The following is a 21321-nucleotide window of genomic DNA, read 5'->3' on the forward strand; positions in this document are numbered from 1 at the left end:
TTAATTTAGGAGTTTTGAAGGGAGGCAGATTTTGGGCAAAGCATGAGTGGTGTCATGCGGTTTGCACATATTAACACACAGATAAGCTGTCAGATTTATCTTCAACCTAAAGAAATATGATTCGATCTCAGCCTACCTCAAACAATTAAACTGGCTACCAATTTCATTGCAAATATTCTTCAAAACATCATGCATCCTACAGCTGAAAATCCTCTGCTTTGTTGCTTTCCTGTCCATACCTTCATCATTATTGGTGAGAAAACACATTCGACTCTATTTAAATTTGATTTTGAGGGCATATTTTAGCACCTCATCCAATATTTGCGGATTTCCAAAATTTGCCGGTGGTCTTGGAATGGAACCCCTGCAAATTTTGGCGGAGTACTGTACACATGTTTATCACAGGTACACAAGTTGGGAGAAAAGATGGATATGTTTTTCCTACCATCCTGCTTAACTGTGTCTGTAATACTAATAAGCAAAACATGTTTTTCTTGTACCAATCTGGGAAATCTCTTCTCTGGAACCAAAATATGCAAAGAGAAGAAAAAGTGGAACAAAAAATAGTACGCTTATGCAAACATTTTATATCTGTACCTGGGACAATGGAGGGGTAAGTGATTGCTGTGTCCCAGCCTAGACAATTGATCCTCCTGTACCGCCTGCATTTTCGATGGAGCCTCTCATCCAGTCTAGTATGGAGTTATTTCACAAAGGAGCAACGTACAGTATGAGAGGGTTCTTGAAGAAGCAGGGTTTTCTCTGGAACAGAAAAGAGAAAAAAAAAATATTCATTTAGTTGCTGTCTGATCCAATGCCCAACTAAAGAGTAATACCATATGATAAAACCCAAAATGGAAAAAAGTGCTAATCCAAATAGGTTTTTAAAGAAGCTCTACATTTAAGATAGGTAGGCTCACAATGAAGCTCATACATATGGCACTGATGGAAAAAAGGCAGAGTTTTGAGTAGATTTTAACCTAACCAAATGAGTAGATGGTAGTGTCCATCTATTTTAAGTTCACGACCGCAATGACCGAGAAGGTTTAAATGAAACGAGGAATTTTGCAAGATAATCAGGCTGCAAAGCATTATAAGTTCATTTTATACTTGAATTAATACTTTTTCCCATGGTGCATTCTTGGATAAAGGATGCCAACATTGGTGTGATATCAATATGTTGTGGGCCGGGCATGCTTATTCTTAATACATTAAGCTTTATGATGGTGGAGTTTAATGACCCTTTCAAGAAACAGAAAAGGGACACGCTTTGAGCGCATGGGGATTGGTACAATATTTTTGCTCACAATACACACTGGCATCTCCTAAATAAACTAAACATTAAAAATCCTTTATAAAATACTATAGACCATATATTATCCCATGCATGCTCTGTTCTCCAATAAATCTATAACACAATTTTCCCTAGGATACTTTTCATATAATCTTTAAATTTCAACCAAAAGATTTTAAACTTTGTTGTAAACCACTTTGTTTTGAAAAGCCAAACAGTAAATTACATTTTAATAAACCATAAACCCATTGCATAGGCGTCAGAACGGAGGTAGTGGGGGTGAGGTCCACAGGGGCTGTGGCCTCCCCAAAAATTGCCCGGAATTAGGGGGGAACAAACAGGGCAGCTGCCCTATCTCCCGCCATAGCATGCAAGCAACTTCACCCAAGCTCCGGGGCTCTAACACTGTGCTTGCCGGCTTCCCGACCCTTCTCCTTCAAAACCAGAAGTTATGTCATGAGAGGGGAGGAGAAGCGAAGCCGGCAAGCACAGTGTTAAAGCCCCAGAGCATGGCTGAAGTTGCTTGTTGGCTACGGCGGGAGATAGGGTAGGGAGGAAGGGAAGCGTACAACTTGGTGTTCCTGCTTGCTTCGGGCCTTCCATGCTGCTGGGTCCTGCCTTCGCAGAAACAGAAAGTAGGTGGGACCCAGCAGCCTTGAAGGCCTGAAGCAAGCAGAAGCACCGAGTTGTGAATGCTGTGCTGCCCATGGCTGTGTGTGTGTTTGTGTGTGTGGGCTGTGTGAAATGGATGGGTGGGCAAGAGAAATGCTGCTGCTGCTGCACCCAATTGGGGAGAGTAAGGGAAAGAGGGAGAAGGAAGACCAGGGAAGGGAGAGGAGAGGAACGAGATATGCCAAGTCCATGGGGTGGGGGGGATAAGATAAATGCTGCTGCTGCATCCAATTGGGAGAGAGAGGGAAAGAGGGAGAAGGAAGACCAGGGAAAGGAGAAGAACGAGAGATGCCAAGTCCAAGGGAGAGAGGGAAAGGAAAGGAGATAGACCATGGAGGGGGAGGAAGAAATGCCAGGGCATGGGGGGAGGGAAGGAGACATATGCCAGACCAGGGGAAAGGAAGGAAGGAGGGAGGGAGAGAAAGGAAGGAGAGGAGAAAAGAAGAGATGTCAGATAATGGAGAGGAAGATGGAAGGAGAGATATGCCAGGACATGGGGGAGGGAAGGAGATAGAAATGCCAGACCATGGAGTGGAGTGGGAAGGAAGGAAGGAAAGGAGAAAAAAGAGATGCCAGAGCTTAGGGGAGGGGGTGGAGACAGAAAAATGAAGAGGTGGTGAAGCTGAAATGAATAATGTAAAAAGGAGAGAAGGGGCACAGGATATACAGTTTATTGAAGGGACATAGAAAGAGGGAAGATGCCGTATGGAAGAGAGAGAGAAGGCGGATACTGGATGAAAAGGGCAGAGAGGGTGGACAGTAGATGGAAGGGATAGAGAGAGAGGGTAGATGTTGCATGGAAGGGAGAGAGGACAAATGCTGCATAGAAAGAAGAGAGATGATTAAAGCAGAAATGACAAAAGGTGGAAAGAAATTTTTTTTGTTGCTTTTTGTAGAATCAAGTAGTATTGTAACTGTATTGATAAAAATTTATATATAGGAAATGGAAATAAGGCAATTGGGGGGGGGGGGAGTAAACCCCTTTCCAGAGGTTAGGACAGGATACCATAACAGCAGTATCCTGTACTATTCTGAAGAAAGTTTTGGCCTCTGAAAAATGGGTTAGTCGAATAAAATAGTATTTTCTTATTTCTTGATATTTGTTTTATTTCTATTTGTTAATTTGTAAAGTGGTGATTGTTATAAAGCGGTTTTTTCAAATGTACATCTACTGTCTTCAGATTTTGCACAGTATTAGGGGACTGTTTCTGTGGTGTTGCATTGTATGCAGAGTCTTGCATCTTAGGGTTTCCTTTGTATATATTAGTACTTTTAGTTTGTGGTCCTGTATTTGCTTAGGGGTTATCTGTGTTCTGGTAGGAATGAATGTTGAAAAGCATACTTTGTGTAGTTTAATTTTGTGGTTAACCTTTATGTATTGTTAATAAGATTATTTTGTGTGTATATATGAAAAATGAATGGAAAAATGGTATTACAATTAGTACTATTATGGGGGCAGGGTCTGGGGCGGAGCTTTCAGGCCCCCCCAAACAAAAAAGCTTATGATCCATTGGGCTAGCTTCACTAAGTCCACCGATCAATTTCTGACTTGATTTCCCTCCAACCCGATTCACTAACCTCTGTCCCGATCATCGTCCGATCTGCGCATGCAAATGAGGGGGAACGGCATTCAAATGCAGGCAGGAAGCGATTCACTAAAATAAAAAAGCAACGCCGACTGGGCTGGCTGATCCAAAAATAAGTGACTGCTGAGGACCAGTCGCTGAAGTCCTTTCTGACTGTCCTGCCTTCTGCCGCTCTGCTCTCTGCCCCGAATCTCTCCTGCCCTTCCCTGCACTAAGAGGCCATGGTTTTAACCCGCAGGTTAAAACCACGGGCTCGCGATAAAAAAAAAAAAAAAAAAGTTAAGTTTCAAAAAGCTTGCTGCTCTTACGCATGGGCAGACCATTTATAGATGGTCTCGCTCTAGTTGGATGGGGTGTGATTCTGATTGCCCTCATTTGCATGCCCCCCGGACACGGATCTAATCCGATCCGTGCCCTTTGTGAATCTAGCCCATTGTAACATTGTGTCAAGAACAGAGAACAGCCCAAGTGTAAAGTATTCCTGGAACTATAAATGATTGAGCTGCCTTAGCCAAAAATACAGTGCAAACGCCCTATTATTTTGGGATCCCACAGGAGTTCACGCTAAGGAAAGGGTAGGACCAGGGGAGGGAGAGGGGGGGCGATCCTCCCTGGGCACCATGTTGAAGGGGGTGCCGCCCCCCCCAGCCGCCTTTTCCCATTCCTCCCCTCCTCTATACCTCTAGTTGAAGTTCTTGTTTGTGGTGGTCAACGTGCTCTTTGCGACCCCATCAGCTCTCCCACTGACATTGCTTCCGGCTGCTGCGTATAGGAAGTGGTGTCACAGGGAGAGCTGGCTGGGTCACCAGGAGCACGTTATTGACCGCCACAAGCAACACCTTCAACTAGAGGTACAAGGGAAGGGGGAGGGGCGCCTCTCACCACAGAACACCTGTAAACCGTGCCGAGCTCCACAAACATGGAGAAGATGCAGTATACAAATCTAAGGATTAGATTAGATTAGATTAGAACAGTCACTGCTCCAGCTCTTCTGAACATCTTTCAGAATAATATTGCTGAAGAGATTTGCCTCTTTGTGGATGATACCAAACTCCGTAATAAGGTCTGGTTAGCATGAACAGGGATCTACTTAAACTTGGTGGGCCATGCGTTTGGGATGCCAAAAGCCAGGAAGCAGAAGTGTGGGATTTGAGGAGGATTGTCCCTGGCCATTCCTTGCCACTAAACTGACCGTTACCTATGAAGTCATCCAAAAGAAAAATGTAGTGAATACCAGTGAAGAAAGAAATGCAGATGGAAATATTGGGTTCCAAGGACTGGTCGGCTACATCAACCAGTATGAACCAATGACAAGGAATTCTGCACTCCTGGCACAGGCGTCCTTGTTAACGAATAAAGTATTTCTATCTGCAAGCAGGTTTTCTCCTTCTGTTTTTGCCGTGCGCTATAGTCAAAGGCCAATTTCTAATTGTCAAACTCTTAAGAGAAGGACTGACTCGTGCACTGAGTAGCAGCTCCTGGATACAATTGTTTATTAAGTCAGAGTTATGTTACAGGAAAGTTCTAGCAAAAAAGTAAAATGTTTGTGTCAGAAAGAATATTTGCTTTTCAAATATTAAATGGCATCACTGGAAAAAGTAAATATTTATTAGACTGTTTGCTTTCTCCTTCCATTTAAAGAAGGACAAACAAACTCAGATTTTGCATTAAAGATAAATCAAATCCTACATTTTTAATAAAGCTATCTTTCTTGTGAGAGATATTTCCAAGGTTAGCAAAACTTTGAAAATGGCATATTATAATCTATGATCAATCAAGCCACATATTTATCTGTGATCAAGGTCAGTGTCACAGCACCTTCCTTCCTCTGCTGCCCCTGACTTTGACCTTCTGCTGTTTCTTAGTTTAGAAACAAGTTTCTCAGATGTCTAGTGACAAACGGCAGATGCTACTGAAATTGTCTTTGGTCCATTTCTCTAAACAAACTGGAGAAACTGACTGATGTAGCTAATTGAACGGGGACTGTAGAACATCTGGGCACTTATTAAAGACAGATAGATAGAGATGGGGAAGGACACTGCGTGCCCTGGGACTGGTAGCATGGAAAGGGAAATCTTCCCACTTTGGGATTCTGTAAGTACTTGTGACCTGAATTGGCCACTGTTGGAAGTAGGACACCGGGTTCAATGGACCATTGGTCCTTATGGAAGAGTTGGAAAATCAGAAGAGATCAACAATTGTAGGTTTCCCAATTTTCCTTAATGCCATTATTGCTTGGGAAGTTCTTCTATCTAATTTGGAATTGATTGTCATTGTGAAATGTTATTATCTGCCAGTTTCTAAAGTTCAGCGGCTTGAGGTGGACAGAGATAAGAAGCCCTGAATGCGATTTGCACCAGGACAAATTCTCATTGTGTCATTTTATTAAGCTGCATTAGGTGGATCTTGTCACGTGAGCCTTACACGGCAGAAAATGCAGGATCATTGGAAGTGCCCAGCTGTTCTGTGGTAATTCTGAAATCTGTACAGGCCGACCACATGGAAAAATATTTCTCTAGAGTGGTCATGTTCTAATTAGTTAGAGCACCTACATAACTGAATGCTAAGTAGTCAGCACATGGATAATGCAGGTCAGCACTCACAGAGTAATTGGCATGTGCAAAAGGCTATTTTTATGGCTGTGGTAAGATCGTTAGCACACAGGAAAGACCCATGTAAGGGTAGACAAATGCCACGTTTCACTGTCGCTTGATTAAAAGACCCCAGTCTTGGCTCTGAAAACTTTTTCAAAAGACCAAGGAGCCTGTTTTCTGTGGCTTTAAAGCACAGATTCCTCCTCATATTGCCAAGGCTGGCGTAAATGATTTCTAAAGTTCTTTCCTTTTCACAGGCTTCTTATTGAAATATACCTGTAAAAGCTTAGTGGTCATTTTGCTAAGCTGCATATGGGGACAGACTTAAAGATCTCAACATTTATACTTTGGAGGAAAGGCGGGACAGAGAAGATATGATAGAGACATAAATATGCATGAGACGAGTCTCATTCACTTGAAAGGAAGCTCCGGAATGACAGGTCCTAGACTGAAATTAAGAGATGATCTAAGAAAACACTTTTTTTCCAGAAAGGGTGGTCGATGCGTGGAATAGGCTCCCAGTAGAGGTGGTGGAGACAAAGTCTGTGTCAGAATTGAAGAAAGCATGGGCCAGGCATGTGGGATCTCTTAGGGAGGAGGACATAGTGGAAGCTCTAGATGGGCCATTTGGCCTTTATCTGCCATCATGTTTCTATAACCATAAAGCTCTATGACCTCACAATGCAGCTGTAAAGAGCCTTAGCCAATAGGGAGAGGAGAGGCAAATGTTAAGAGCCTTAGCCAATAGGGAGAGGAGGAGAGAATGGGTGCTGCGGATGGGCTATTTGGCCTTTATCTACCATCATGTTTCTATAACCATAAAGCTTTATGACCTCACAATGCAGGTGTAAAGAGTCTTAGCCAATAGGGAGAAGAAAAGATAGTGGATGCTGTGGATGGGCCATCTGGCTGATCTTTCACCACATTCTCTAGCAATAAATTCCAGAGTTTAATTACACATTTTATGAAGAAATATTTTCTACAGTTTGTTTTAAATCTGCTACTTAGTAGCTTCATCGCATGCCCCCTAGTCCTAGTATTTTTGGAAAGAGTAAACCAGCGATTCATATCTCCCTGTTCCAATCCATGCAGTATTTTAGAGACCTCCATCATATCACCCCTCAGCTGTCTCTTCTCCAAGATGAAGATCCCTAGACGCTTTAGCCTTTCTTCATAGGGAAGTCATCCCATCCCTTTTATCATTAGTCATTATCATCGTCCTTCTCTGTACCTTTTTTAATTTTGCTTTATCTTTTTTTAAGATGCAGTGACCACACAGTAATTGCATAATGGTATGACCTTTCTCTGCTTCTGCCTCTGCTGCTATTACACCACCTGCCTCAGCATCACCCACTCTCTCCATCACACGTGGCCCACAAGGTGTCAGTATCTTCACCTAACTCCCCTGCCCATGATCCATGGATTACAAAGAAATGTATATTAGTACCAGATCTCGGTATGTGCCATGTTAGGAAAATCTTGTATTGAAAATCTCACACTAAGTACCGGATGGCAAATTTAACCTGTACACTGTATATTATGCATGTTCTGAGCTCTTTGGGGAAAACAGAACAGGAAATTAATTAATTAATTAAATAAATAAATATTATCAGCTGCAGTACTAGTAGTGGCCACAAGATGCCACAATTTCCTAGAGAGAAACTTTATTACAAAGGCTTATTTTTCTCTTGCTTTAGTTCCTCTTATTTTTACTGTTTTTATCATTATGTATAGGGTTGTTTTTGTTGTTGTTTTTTTTTAATAAATAAAAGCAAAAAAATTATAAAAGGAAAGGCTGTGGATCAAAGCACACAGTCAGTCCTGGGAGCCAGAGCAATGTTCTCAGCGTCATCTCTGTCACTGGGAAAAGTCAGTGAAAAAAAGAGTGGGGGTGGCCCCAAACTATGAATTTGCTGATTCAAATGCCATCTAAAGTTTGGATCTGAAAATCTTGTAGGAATATGGAGCATGGAATGAAAGTGGTAAAGAATTCCAAGGGTGCAGAAGCCAGAAATAAGAATCCACCATGCTCTAGATAGTCCACTATTCTTTATAGATTGAAGGAAGAAGGGAGACACGTAGAGAATTGTAAGAGATGCTAAATAGGAATTCCTATATGAAAAGCTTTAAATGTTAAAAGTGAAAATCTTACATTAAACTCTAAATTCTATTGGCAACAAATGAAGATGATATAGAGAACATAAGAATTGCCGCTGCTGGGTCAGACCAGTGGTCCATCATGCCCCGCAGTCCGCTCACAAGGCGGTCCTTAGGTCAAAGACCAGTGCCCTAATGCAGGTGTAAAGAGCCTTAGCCAATAGGGAAAAGAGGAGATAGTGGATGCTGCAGATGGGCAGACTGGATGGGCCATTTGGTCTTTATATGCCATCATGTTTCTAGATAGGGGTTATAGGTAGATCAAAGAGAGTTAACTTGATAGTTTGATACTGTTAAATGGAAAGTGAACCAACAGGCTAAAGTTTTAATCAGGTTAACTACAAGTGTCTGTAGGGTAGTTATTAATGTTAAATTAAGTGTTTACTCATGACTCAGGTCCTATGACTGAACGTTGCAGCATATGAAAATCCTGCCATAAACTATTTGTCAGTCTACCAATAACATTCAAAATATGTCTTAGGGTTGCAGAAATACCACTAAGATAAGCAGACGTCAACTTCTTCTTGATGATGACAATGTTAATGATGAGAATTTATAGGTTCAAAGCAGGTTAACAGAAATAAAGACTCATTAATTAATCAGGAATTGACAATAGAAAAGGATAAAATCTTTCTAACACAAAATTAGAATAAAAATTTAGAAACTGAATAAAACTTCATTAGTTTACAGAGCTGAGCATAATTTTGACGTGCTCTAGAAAGGCATTCCTCCAGTTCGGAACTAACTGATGTTGAAAAGAGATTCCATATAGAATGATATTCTTTTTAGCCTCTTAAGAGAAGGACATTGCAAAGCAAATCAATTGCAGCTATGATTTTGAACATCTGATCTGCTGGACCAGAACCCTCCAAAATCTGAAAAGCCAAATCACCGAACAGGGAGCCAATGAAGATGAAAAAATTTACATTTGTGAAAGATAATTCTAGCAACTACTGTATATTCCAGATCAGCCGTAGTTTAGTAAATTGCAGATTACAGTAATCCAGCTGAGATATAATCAAATAAAGAAATAAAGAAATAAAGAAATTACTTACCCTAACTGTTACATGTTGAAAAATATCTTCTGGGTAAGAAGTTTAATCCAAAAGCTCTCTACTTGTGAAGGCACTTTTGTCCATGTTAAGATCTAGAACAGGGGTGTCCAACCTTTTGGCTTCCCTGGGCCACACTGACCCAAAAAAATGTTTCTGGAGCCGCACAAATGCGCAAACGCTGCAGCAAGACAGAGGAGGGAGCCGGCAAGACAGTAAACAACCGGGGGCAACAGAGGAAAATACTGCATCGCCCTCAACCGGGGCCACACAAAATACTTCACGGGACTGCAGTTTGGACACTCCTGATCTAGAAGAATCAGTATTAGTACTACATGCGAATGTGACATGGTGTAAAGTCCTTCCTACCACAAATACAAATGTGGCAGTAGAGATTGAAGGATTAAGTGGACATTTCAGCAGCTGAGTTTCTTGTGTCTGCAAAAGATGGAATTATCCCACCAGACCCTGGATACTGCAAGAAACTAATGGGGTAAACAGAAGCCTAGACAATGTAACACCTCCTATATACAGTATAGGTATATAGGAAAAAGTATGTCGAATTTAAGGTCTCGCAAGAAGGGTCCTAGGTGGCAAGCGATCACAGCCCATCGTACTAGATCCCAGCGGCGAATTCATGATCAGCATAAAGATTGGGATGTAGAGCGTAGCTTTGAATGCTAATGAAGACATTCCTTCATGGTACATTCAAGATTATGGTGAGAAATTGTCAATGGATTGCTCTTCCTACTGGATTTGGGGAGCTATTTACTCATTCACAAGTTGGCCTTTGTTAGAGGGTGAATTATTTTATGCTAGGACATTAATTCATTCTGTTTCAATTTCACTTTATGACTCTCTGAATACATCATATGTAACAGATAGCGCTTCAATTTGGATTCTACTGCCGGAGTATTGCGCAGTTCATTGAGGAGCTGAACAATCAATCAGACTTGTGCAATTCTGCTGTAATTCATGTTTAATTCATACACATACAGCACATTATTAGATGAGAATGGCATGTACGTGGCCTAAGCTACATTCTCTTGTTTATGTGCTGAGAGAGTGCTTTCCTCATGTGAAGGACTCATTTGGTCTCTTGCACCTAAAATGCTAACAATCATTAAAGCAAAGATTTAATAGCTGTTAGCATATAGAAGTGTAAACTGTAGTTACTTACCTGTAACGTAGAATAGTCAGCTACATATGGGTGTTGTCCCAACAGCTCCCAATTTGCGGATAAGCTCTCCAATAGCTCAGAGAGATTTTTTTTTTTTCTCTGAGCACTTGCAGTGCCCGGGCCCCACTGGGCATGCCTGAGCACTACCCATTACCCCCTGCTTCCCCCTAATCCCCAGGATGTTCCTAGCTATGGCCGGGTCGGCCATATGGGGAGGCGGGTGGGTTGTGTGGCTGACTATCCTGCTGTCCACGGAGAACCTACGTTACAGGTAAGTAACTACACTTTCTCCTAGGACAAGCAGGATGAGTCAGCCACATATGGGTGACTCCCTAGCCGAGGGATGTACCGACTGGACCTGCGCCTTAGCGCTCTGTGCATCCCTCGCCTGGCTGTGGAGGCCGAGCCGGACAGGGTAATCAGGCGAAGCAGGTGATTGTTGTGGAAACAAGGTATTTGATAAAGGACTGTGTTAACTGAGCAATAATACTCACAGAACAGTGAAACTGGTCAATAACAATCAATGAACAGTGAGAAACCAACTGGTCAACAGTGACAATTCGTACTTACATGTGAGAATTCATACTTGCATATTCCACATTCAGTCTAGACAGGAGTGCTGGAAGACCTACTTAATCAATATCTATAACACTCTACTTGATCAGTGTTTGTCAAGGCTGTGCTAGTGGTTGCTGTCCCTTCCGGGAGGGAAGAGCCACTTCCAAGACTGCTCGGCCGAATGCATTTGGAGCTTGGTGAAGGTGTGCATGGAGGACCAAGTGGCTGCATCACAGATGTCCCCTACTGGTGTGTGGTGCAGATGAGCCGTTGTGGTGGCTATGGCTCTGTGCTGGTGGGCGTGGGCTCCCACCTGCGGTTGACGCTGCGCTCTTCTATATGTGAAGGGGATGCACTTGGATATCCAGCGCGAGAGCCTGCGTTTGGTAGCCAGCAGTCCTGGTCTGTTTTGGTCGTAGGAGATGAACAATTGAGGCTTGTCTGGTCTGTTGCATAGTCAGGGTCCGCACACAGTCCAGGAGGTGTCACTGAGGTGGCTGTGTGTCTCCCTGTGGTGGGATGTAGAGTGCCGGGAGGCATGCTGAAGCCACCTTTGGCAAGAATCGGGGGTGGGTTCTGGGTACCACCCTGTTCTCGTGGAGGAGTGTGTTGGGGGGTGATGGACCAGGGCCTGGATCTCGCTGATACATCTGGCCGACGCCATGGAGGTCAGGGTTTTCCCGGCTAGGAATACGGGATCTGCCTCCCCCAAAGGTTTGAAGGGATCGAGGTGAGCTGATGCGGCACCATGTTGAGGTCCCATCCGGGCGGTGGTGGTCTGACCGGTGGGGGCAGATTGGACAGTCCCTTCATGAAATTTTGTGATTACTGGATGCCTCGACACTGGTTTGTTGTCTAGGCCAGTGTGTTATGCCGTGATTGCACAGGTGGACCTTGATGGAAGTGGGTTTTAGGTCCCACTGAGATAAGCTCAGTATGTACTGCAGGATGTCCGGTATGGGGCAGTTGTAGGGGTCTCACTGCGTGTCTGTGCACTGGTAGCGGAACCTTCTCCATTTCAACCCATAGCATTTTCTGGTTGAAGGTCTTTTGGCTGCCATAAGAGTGTGCTCCATGTCTTGTGGTAGGTTCATCCTCTCATCATCCATGCGGTCACGGCTAAGGAACGCAGGTCGTGGTGGAGGGTAAGGCTCCTGTGCACTGATCGGGAGGGGGAGGGGGAGAGGTGGGTGAACCGCTATCCCTTGCTGGAACGGGAACCATGGTTGCTGAAGAACCCTTTTTCATAGGGAAGTTATATAACCAATCTGGCCCCACCTTCAGCCCACCCCAAATTCTGCCTCATTTTAAATGTATCCAGGAATCGCCAGCCACTTGCAGGCTGCTTGAAGTCTGCTTCGCTTAGAGTGTTAGGCTCCATGTGGCAGCTTGATTCTCCCAGGCACTTTTTAAAGGGGCCACCGAATGTGCATAGAGCTCTCCAGGACTAACACACAGGCAAATTAAGCAAATGCTAGGGCTCGAACATTTAGGAGGGACCTTCTCAGATGTGAAAATTCAATGGCTCCCATGGCACTGGCAGAATTTTGTCCTGGGCGTAGGTGGGGGATGGGAAGTCTCTTATTATATGCATTCTTCTCTAGTTAGCCGAAGAATTGGGGGGAAGTGCCTCTAATGGAATTCCTCTCTGCTCAGAATCTCACAGGGCCAAGTTTGTGGAAGCATTTATGTTATGATGGGGTGTCCACCGAAGGTTAATCCTGGAGCTGAAAGGCTATATTCTTTATTTCTAGTTTTCTTTTCCTTTTGTACAGTTTCCAAACATACAGTAATATCTGATAAAAGTTTAATCTTTATTACTTACTCTATTATCCCTGGCTCCATGAATCTCTGTATCAATCAACTGAATGCATTTTCTGATTCCTGCTGTTGACTTTGCTTCTTGCAGGAACTGGGCCTAATTAATATTAAAGTGTTCTTCCACAGAAGGAAGAGCTAGGAGAAGTGTTATCAGTGAAACCTGATGTCATTTTGATACCGTATTTTTCTCTCATGTATATCTGAAGGAACATCTTCCTTATGAAATATTAAAGAGTAAGTCCCCCATCGAAAGTCTGTTGTCTTCAGGCATTTTAATTACAATGGGACTGAAACCCTTCCATCCAGGAAAGGAAAGTTGATGTCTGCTCTTGCGAAACCACTTAGTCTCTTCAACATAAATATTACAGCAGGTGGATTCTATGAGTAGAGCCTTTTAAAGGGTCCTGAAGAGCTGGCAAAATCTCGGATTCTTTAATGCTCTGAAACTCTATCTGTATCTTCACATTTTGGTATTAACATGGGGACAAATTTTGAAGCCACTAAAATGGGAAGTGAAGATTTATGATCATGAATTGACAGACTGGAAAGCTGTCCTCCCAAATATGGGCACTTTAGCTGCGTTAGAGAGCGGATTTCAGAAGGCATAAGAATAGCCTCACTGGGTCAGTAGCCCATTCTCATGGAGGCCAATTCCTCCTTATGGAAAAGCCGGAGCACTGTGGGATCATCCACCTCCCTACCTAGAGCCTCCTCTAACTCAAAATCAGCTAACTCTCTATCTGCTAGAGATTCAGGAGGAGGAAGGAATAAAGAGGGTTCCAACGAACTGTCCCCGCCATCCACAGGGGCCACTCTGCGCCGTTTAGCTGCTTGTAAACCCTGCTGAGATTGGGCAACAGGAGCCTGAGGAGAAGCAGGTAAAGCAACCTCCCCCTGAGAGGAAGGCTGAGCGCTCTGGAGAAGAAATGCTTTATGTAAAAGCAGCACAAACTCAGGGGAGAACGGCAAATGCTGGGACTGTGAAAGTACAGCAATCAGATTGGTTGCCGTGCCCCGCCGGAAGAGCAGAGACCTGCCTTGCAGAAACAACTGCCCTCTGACCGGCCTTTACCGCTGACACATGCGCTGGCGCTAAAGCCAACACCCCGCCGAGAAGAGAAACTGATGTCGGCAGGGAAAGAAGCACGGTATCAAGCAGCTGTGGGTCCTGCACCGCCGATGCGGCCGCATCTGCTCAGAGCGCCGGCGAAACTGAACGCACATCATTCAGGCAGGAAAAGGCCAACTCAACCGGTGCCATTACTACATCTTCCCCTGAAGCGTCCACGCACCCTGCAGTGTATAACCCCGATGGTGTTCGCCGCTTCCCACAGCGGGAGTACCTTTTAACCACCTCTGCTGCCATGTTACTGCACCGAAAAAGAGAAAAACTAACACTTCACCTGCAGAACATGAAACCAACCAAAAATAAACCAAGCAAAGTGAATCTTACCCGCTCCACGCAAGAAGTGCTGAATAGAGTAGTAGTTGTAAACTGCTTACAAAGTAAAAGACATTTGGAAGCTCCCTGTTCCTGTTTTTTGTTTTGGGTTTTTTTTGGGGGGGTTTCCAAGGGAAAGAAGAAATACAGGGAGTGAATACCCCACACTGGCTCTGAGGGGAGGGTGAGGCAGGGAACTGGGGGAGGGGGCCCAGATGTAACCTCTAAAGTCGGCACCGTTCAGCCGAACACCCCTTTCTAACTGAAAAGAATTCTCAACAGGAGAGCAGACAACCATAGACAGCCAGAATTCAGCAGCTACTAGAATAGCGACCATGAACTGCTGGGAGATAGAGCATACTGAAGCTGCAGGAGATGTTCCATCCAAGATGACCACCTGTTAATCAGGTCTCTATCTCTACCTGCTGGTCCATGTGTGCTATCCCACTAGTCTCTGGATTCATCTGCTGCCGTTGCTAAGGAAGAACTCCTTCTTGATCCCCCACCTGATATGAAGAACCCCTTCTTGATCCCCCACCTGATAGGACGAACTCCTTCTTGATCCCCCACTTGATAGGACGAACTCTTTCTTGATCCTCCACTTGATAGGACGAACTCCTTCTTGATCTCCCACTTGATAGGAAGAACTCCTTCTTGATCCCCCACTTGATAGGAAGAACTCCTTCTCGATCCCCCACTTGATAGGAAGAACTCCTTCTCGATCCCCCACTTGATAGGAAGAACTCCTTCTCGATCCCCCACTTGATAGGAAGAACTCCTTCTTGATCCCCCACCTGATATGAAGAACCCCTTCTTGATCTCCCACCTGATAGGACGAACTCCTTCTTGATCCCCCACTTGATAGGACGAACTCTTTCTTGATCCCCCACTTGATAGGACAAACTCCTTCTTGATCTCCCACTTGATAGGAAGAACTCCTTCTCGATCCCCCACTTGATAGGAAGAACTCCTTCTCGATCCCCCACTTGATTAGAAGAACTCCTTTTTTGATCTCCCCCCCCCCACACACACACAGATAATGAACCCTTTCCAATCCGTGCCCACATGTGAAGATCCCTTTTCTGATCAGCAGTTTCCACTTCAACCCCTACCCTGACAGCAGGATACTGACTCCCCCTAGCCCTGACCGCCACCCTCAGGAACTCAGGTAGTTCAAAAATCTTCTAAAATACTATCAATGATCCCTATGGACTGTGGTAAAAATGATATAGTCTGAAGTTCAGTAGGGAGTAAAAGAATGAAAACCATAATAAAGGAAAAGATTAATGAAATGATATGTGTTTTATTGCAAGCATGAACTCTAATGATTAATAGTGTCATAAATCAGCTTTCATCTAATAATTCACACAGCTTGATCCAAGGGCTTTGAATTTACAATGCAAAAGGTAAAAGTCGCTCATCTCACATACTGGTGGCTACATAGCCTCAGTCAGATTTTCAGCAAAAATTTAGGCCAAAAGAACTTGCAAAAATGCTATTTGTCAAACTTGAAATGACTTAAAGGCATAAGAAAAAGAGCAAGTGGGAGAAGGCAAAGCATTGAGAAATTTCTGGAGTACATAGCAACAAATGCACTGCATCATCTTTTTCTAGCTTCATTTGATCAGGACTTGCCTTATTCTCAATGTTTCCAATTAAAAACTGACACATCTCTGAAATACTGCAAAGAGCATAGGCCGGGAGCATGTCTGCACCTGGATCCTTTTGGGGTCTGCTTCCTTTTCCCCACAATAACTGTTAAAAAAAATACTATGAAATATACTAGGAATGGCCATTAATAGAAAGAATGAAAATGGGATCCGTTTACTGCCAGAGTAATGGGCAGAAAAAACTCACTTATTGGCATTGCTTCGTAAAAGGGCCCCACAGATTGATGGTGGACAGTTTATTTTATTTTTTTATGGCTGCTTGTGACTACGACATGGTAATTAATATAAGTTTAACGTCCTGAAAGTGAGGACTGGCACTTAGTTCTATGGCCTTGGGTAGGCTAAACAGAGGCATCCAGTTTAAAGAAGTTCCCCATAGTGCCTCAGTGAAGTTTGAAAAACTTACATTAAACCCATAGCAGCTCTGAATATATATTTTTAAAGCTACAGCAAAAATTTAATTATTTGCCTAGCAATTTTCAGCCAGCGCCAGGCAACGTCCTGTCTACCTGGCACTAACATTCAATGTTACCAATATCCGGGGATTTTTTTGGCAAGCTACAAATTCACCCCCCCCCCCCTTCTTTACTAAACTGTGATAGAAGTTTCTACCACAGCCCGGAGTGCTAATGCTCTGACCTTCACAGAATTCCTGAGCGTTGGAGAGGCATCAGAGCATTTAGTAGTCCGGGCCATGGTAGAAGCCTATGTTAACAGTGGGAAAAGATAGGAATGCTATGTATGCGGTCCCATTTGCCTACTAAAACTTAGCTGGCCAAGTTGTATGACATAACTGGTTAGTGTCTAGCTGCAAACCACAAATATTAGCAGTATGTCCATTCTTGTCTAGTTAAATAGCGCTGAATATTGGAGGGAGGTGTCCTCGGAGTTTACATTACATCGCCAATATGCCCCAGAAGGAGTTCAATGCAATTTACAAATTAGAAGAGCTTGGCCATATTCAGGGATTACATTATTTTATTAAGGTTCATGTTCGTATAGGCCAGGGGTGTTCAACCTCGGCCCTCGCTAGGTCGGGTTTTCAGGATTTCCCAAATGAATATGCATGAGATCTATTTTCATACAATGGAAGCTGTGCATGCAAATAGATCTCATGCAAATTAATTGGGGAAATCCCAAAAACTTGACTGCGGCCCTCGAGGACCGACACTAAACAACGCTGGTGTAGGCGTATGATTATGGTATATGGTTTGGAGAGAAGATTGGCTATATCTGGTGTTGTAGTCTTGCTAGTATGGGTTCCGGTATGGTGTCTCTTTCCCTGTTTATAGGGAACTTGGTTATCTATTGAGATAAATGAGGTGGTTTATGTGTTGCTTGGTTTCTGGTGGTCATAGCCTATTTGGGTGGTGGGGGGGGGGGTTAATGTGTTTTGCAAATAGGTTTTTAGACCTTTACAAATGTTTTGATTGAAGGGGATGTTCCTTAATTTTACTTGCAAAGGATTCCATCATTTTGCTGCCAGGTATGGGAAGGTTGTAGAGTGAATAGTTTTGTAATTGATTCCTCTAGGATTTGGGAATCTTATTCTCATATTGTTGCTTATCAGCTTGTATTTGTTTTTGTCTTGTATTTCGATTAAATTCAACATGTAGTCTGGTGTTTCGCCATGGAAGATTAAAAAGATTAGTGAACCTAATGTAAAAATACAGCTTTCTTCGAAGGGGAGCCAGTGTAGTTTTTGGTTGCTGAGAAAATTAGTCTGACTATTTTGAATGGTTTTTTTCCATATATTTTTCTTTGCATTCTACATAAAGTACATTGCAATAATCTAGTTTGGATAAAAAACAGTGACTGAACCAAGATCTGATTTTTTCTTTTTGTCAAAACAATGCCAAATTCTCTGTTTTCTCAATGTTGTGAGTATTTTCTTGGTTAATGTTTGTATTTCTGTCTTCCAGGATAGGATGTTGAATATAAGCTTTATGATTCTCGGTTCTGATTCCAGTTTCAGTGGGGCGTTATGCAGTGTTATTTGAGTGTCATCAGTGGTGATTCTAGGTGGGCGACCCCTTCTTCCTTCCTTCTGCATAAATGTCTCTTATTGCTGGGTCATCCTGTAATTGCAACCAGGTTTGAGTTCCTAGTAATAAACTTGGTTGGTCTTGCATTAGCCAGTCCCTGATTAGGTCTGTTTTGTTTATCAGGGACCTGGCATTAATATAGTAGCCAGGGATTGGGAGTAAGGAGCTGTTTGAGGAGGAATTATGACAAACCTTTTGGGTCATAAGGTTGTTGATCGATCTGCTGTGGTCTGGTTTCTTGTATAATTTCTTCTGGGGTCTCTTGCCTGTGACTGCCTCAATTTTCCTCGGTATTGGGTTATGGTTTTTTGAGACTTTGTTTGCCAGAGGTTTACCCTCTGCTCTATCTATAGCAGTGTATCGTCAACTGTGTGCCACGGCACACTAGGGTCACTTTTGAGATTTTAAGTGTGCCGCAGCTCACTGGGCATGAAAAGAGGTTCCGGCGCCTGTGTCAGCTGACTTCTACTGTCGTGTTGGTAGTGTAACTGCCGGGACTCCTGCCTTCCTCGTCTCCGCATCCCCGGACCAGCAGCGGCAGCTCTGTGTGCTTTTAACTTCGGAACATAGCTGCCGCTAAGCAGTAGTTTAGCCGTGGTTTCATTTGGCAGCCTCCGGGCCTTTGCTAGGCCAGCCCGCATCGCATCATCAAAACTGGTCAGCCTAGCAAAAGCCCAGAGGCTACCTGATGAAACCATGGCTAAACTACTGCATGGCGGCAGCTGTGTGCCGAAGTTAAAAGCATATAGTGAGCTGCCGCTAGGCTAGACAAGAGAGATATTGCTGGACAGGGAAGGGACAAGGGGTACTGCTGGACGGGGGGAGGTAAAAGGAAGGGAGGGGAGGTAATGCTGGATGGGGAGAGGTAAAAGGAAGAGAGAAGGGGTAATGCTGGATGGGGAGAGGTAAAAGGAAGAGAGAAGGGGTAATGCTGGATGGGGAGAGATAAAAGGAAGGGAGAAGGGGTAATGCTGGATGGGGGAGGTAAAAGGAAAGGAGAAGGGGTAATGCTGGACAGGGGGAGGTAAAAGGAAGGGACAATGGGTAATGCTGGATGGGGGAGGTAAAAGGAAGGGAGAAGGGATAATGCTGGATGTGGGGAGGAGGTAAAAGGAAGGGGAAGGGGTAATGCTGGATGGGGGAGATAAAAGGAAGGGAGAAGAGGTGCTGCTGGACCTGGCAGAAAGGGAGGGAAAGGAATGGTGCTGCACACTGGAGGGGAGGATGAGATGGTACATGGGGAAAGAGCATGTTGGGTTAGGGGGTGGGATGGAGGGATGCCACTCGAGGGAATGGGCAAGGACAGAGAGAAAGTGCGCAGGAGGCAGAAAGTGTTGGGCTCATTGAGAGGGTGAGATGGATGGGGCGGACAGAAAGGAGGGAAGGAGAAATGTTACACTCTGGGGAAGGGAGAGGGCAGAGAGTGAAAAGTTGGACTCATGGAGGGAGAGAGACAGATGTTGATTGGGGGAGGGAAGGAGAACCAGAGGAGAAGCATGCAGGAGGAAGAGAGAAAAAAATGTTGGGCTGGTGAAAAGGAGGGAGAAATGTTGAATTGGGAGGGAGGCCAGAAAGGAGGAAGGGAAAGAGAAATGTACACCAGGGAGGGGAGGAGAGATGACTAAAGTATGGGAGAGATACCAGACAAGGGAATGGAAGGGAAGGAGGGGAGTCTGGTAGCGCTATAGAAATAATAATAGTAGTAGTAGTAGAGAAAGATGCCAGATTATGGAAAGGAGAGGAGAGAGTTGCCGTCGGACCACTGGGGGGGGAAGGAGAGAGATGCAAGACCATGGAAATTCAGAGGGAAGGAGGGAGAGAGAGAGTAGATTTTGAGAAGAAAGCAGAAAAATGGAAACATTGAATGTTAAGTTATTGCAAAAGATGGATGCAAGGCAGAAAGTGAAGACGGAGAGAAAACCAGTCAATAGACAAGAAGGCACTGGAAACATAGTTAAAAGCACAGAAAAATAAAGTCACCAGACAACAAAGGTAGGGAAAAAATATAGTGATTGAAATGTATCAGTTTTGAGAATTTATATCTGCTGTGTATATGAAAAATGATCTAGGGTGGAGTTTGGGAGGTCTGTGGTTGGGGGTTCGCAGTTGATATTTGCTAGACTTCCCTGCTAGCACGCCCTACTGGCATTTCAGGGCCTGTCTGGAGGGCCTTTGCACATGCATGGATGCCAGTATGATGATGTTACACATGCGCACGATGTCATCACGGCAACGTCCGCACACTTCTGGGTGCCTCGAGCCGTGGCCACTATCTTTAGTGTGCCCCGCCTCAAGAAAGTTTGAGAGACACTGATCTAGAGTCTATTAGTTATAATGCTAGGTAAGAGGCTTTCTGATTGTTGACCGAGTCTTATCCACATTCTAGCTATGATTCTTAGCATTCTGAGTGTTGTATTAGGGGGTGTTGATTGTGCAATAAGTAACATAGCTATAACAAACCTTTGGCTGTCCTATCTTTGTGTGGTGAGGAACCTTACACACTGTCTTCTAGTCACTGTTACTCATTTTCCTTTGAGACCCTGCTATACCCAGATTGAATACTTTGCTTGCAGGCTATGTTTGACCCTGGTATTAAATGTCCTCAGCTAATTCTCATGTCTTATCCAACTGAATAAAGCAAAATAGAAAAATCATAGAGGGAGAGGGTATGCACTCAACACTGTCTCGTTCAAACCATAGAGGGCTTAAATGCTTCTGCAGAATATTCTTCTCATAAATGTTAACACTTAGCAATAACAGCAGTTCAGAAAATAAATCTCATGATTCTATTTTTTTTTTTAAACCCACATCATTTCATGACCCTTTTCTGCTCTGCAGACTCTCAAGACAGATGCAGAAATGTAAAGAAGATGTAAGAGATTGTTAAACACAACTCATGAGAGGGATCTTGAGGATCTCAAGATGATGAAACAATGCGACAAGGCAGTGGTCCTGGCCATAAGGATGCTAGGCCGTTATAACAGCAGAAGAAACGTGGTATTGATGCCCCTGTATAAATCATCGGTGAGGCCTCACTTGAAGTATTGCATTTCGTTTTGGAGGTTGTATCTTGCTAAAAGGATTTGACAAAATAGAGCAAGAAACATCGTTATTCACATTGTCAAATGTGACTCGGACAAGAGGTCATGGACTGAAACTGAGGGGCACCAGGACCAGGACAAATATTAGGAAGTTCTGTTTCAAACAACGAGTGGTGGACGCTTGGAACACTCTTCCTGAGGAGGTCGTGA

Source organism: Geotrypetes seraphini, chromosome 17, assembly GCF_902459505.1.
Source record: "Geotrypetes seraphini chromosome 17, aGeoSer1.1, whole genome shotgun sequence".
In the NCBI taxonomy this organism is placed as follows: Eukaryota; Metazoa; Chordata; class Amphibia; order Gymnophiona; family Dermophiidae; genus Geotrypetes; species Geotrypetes seraphini.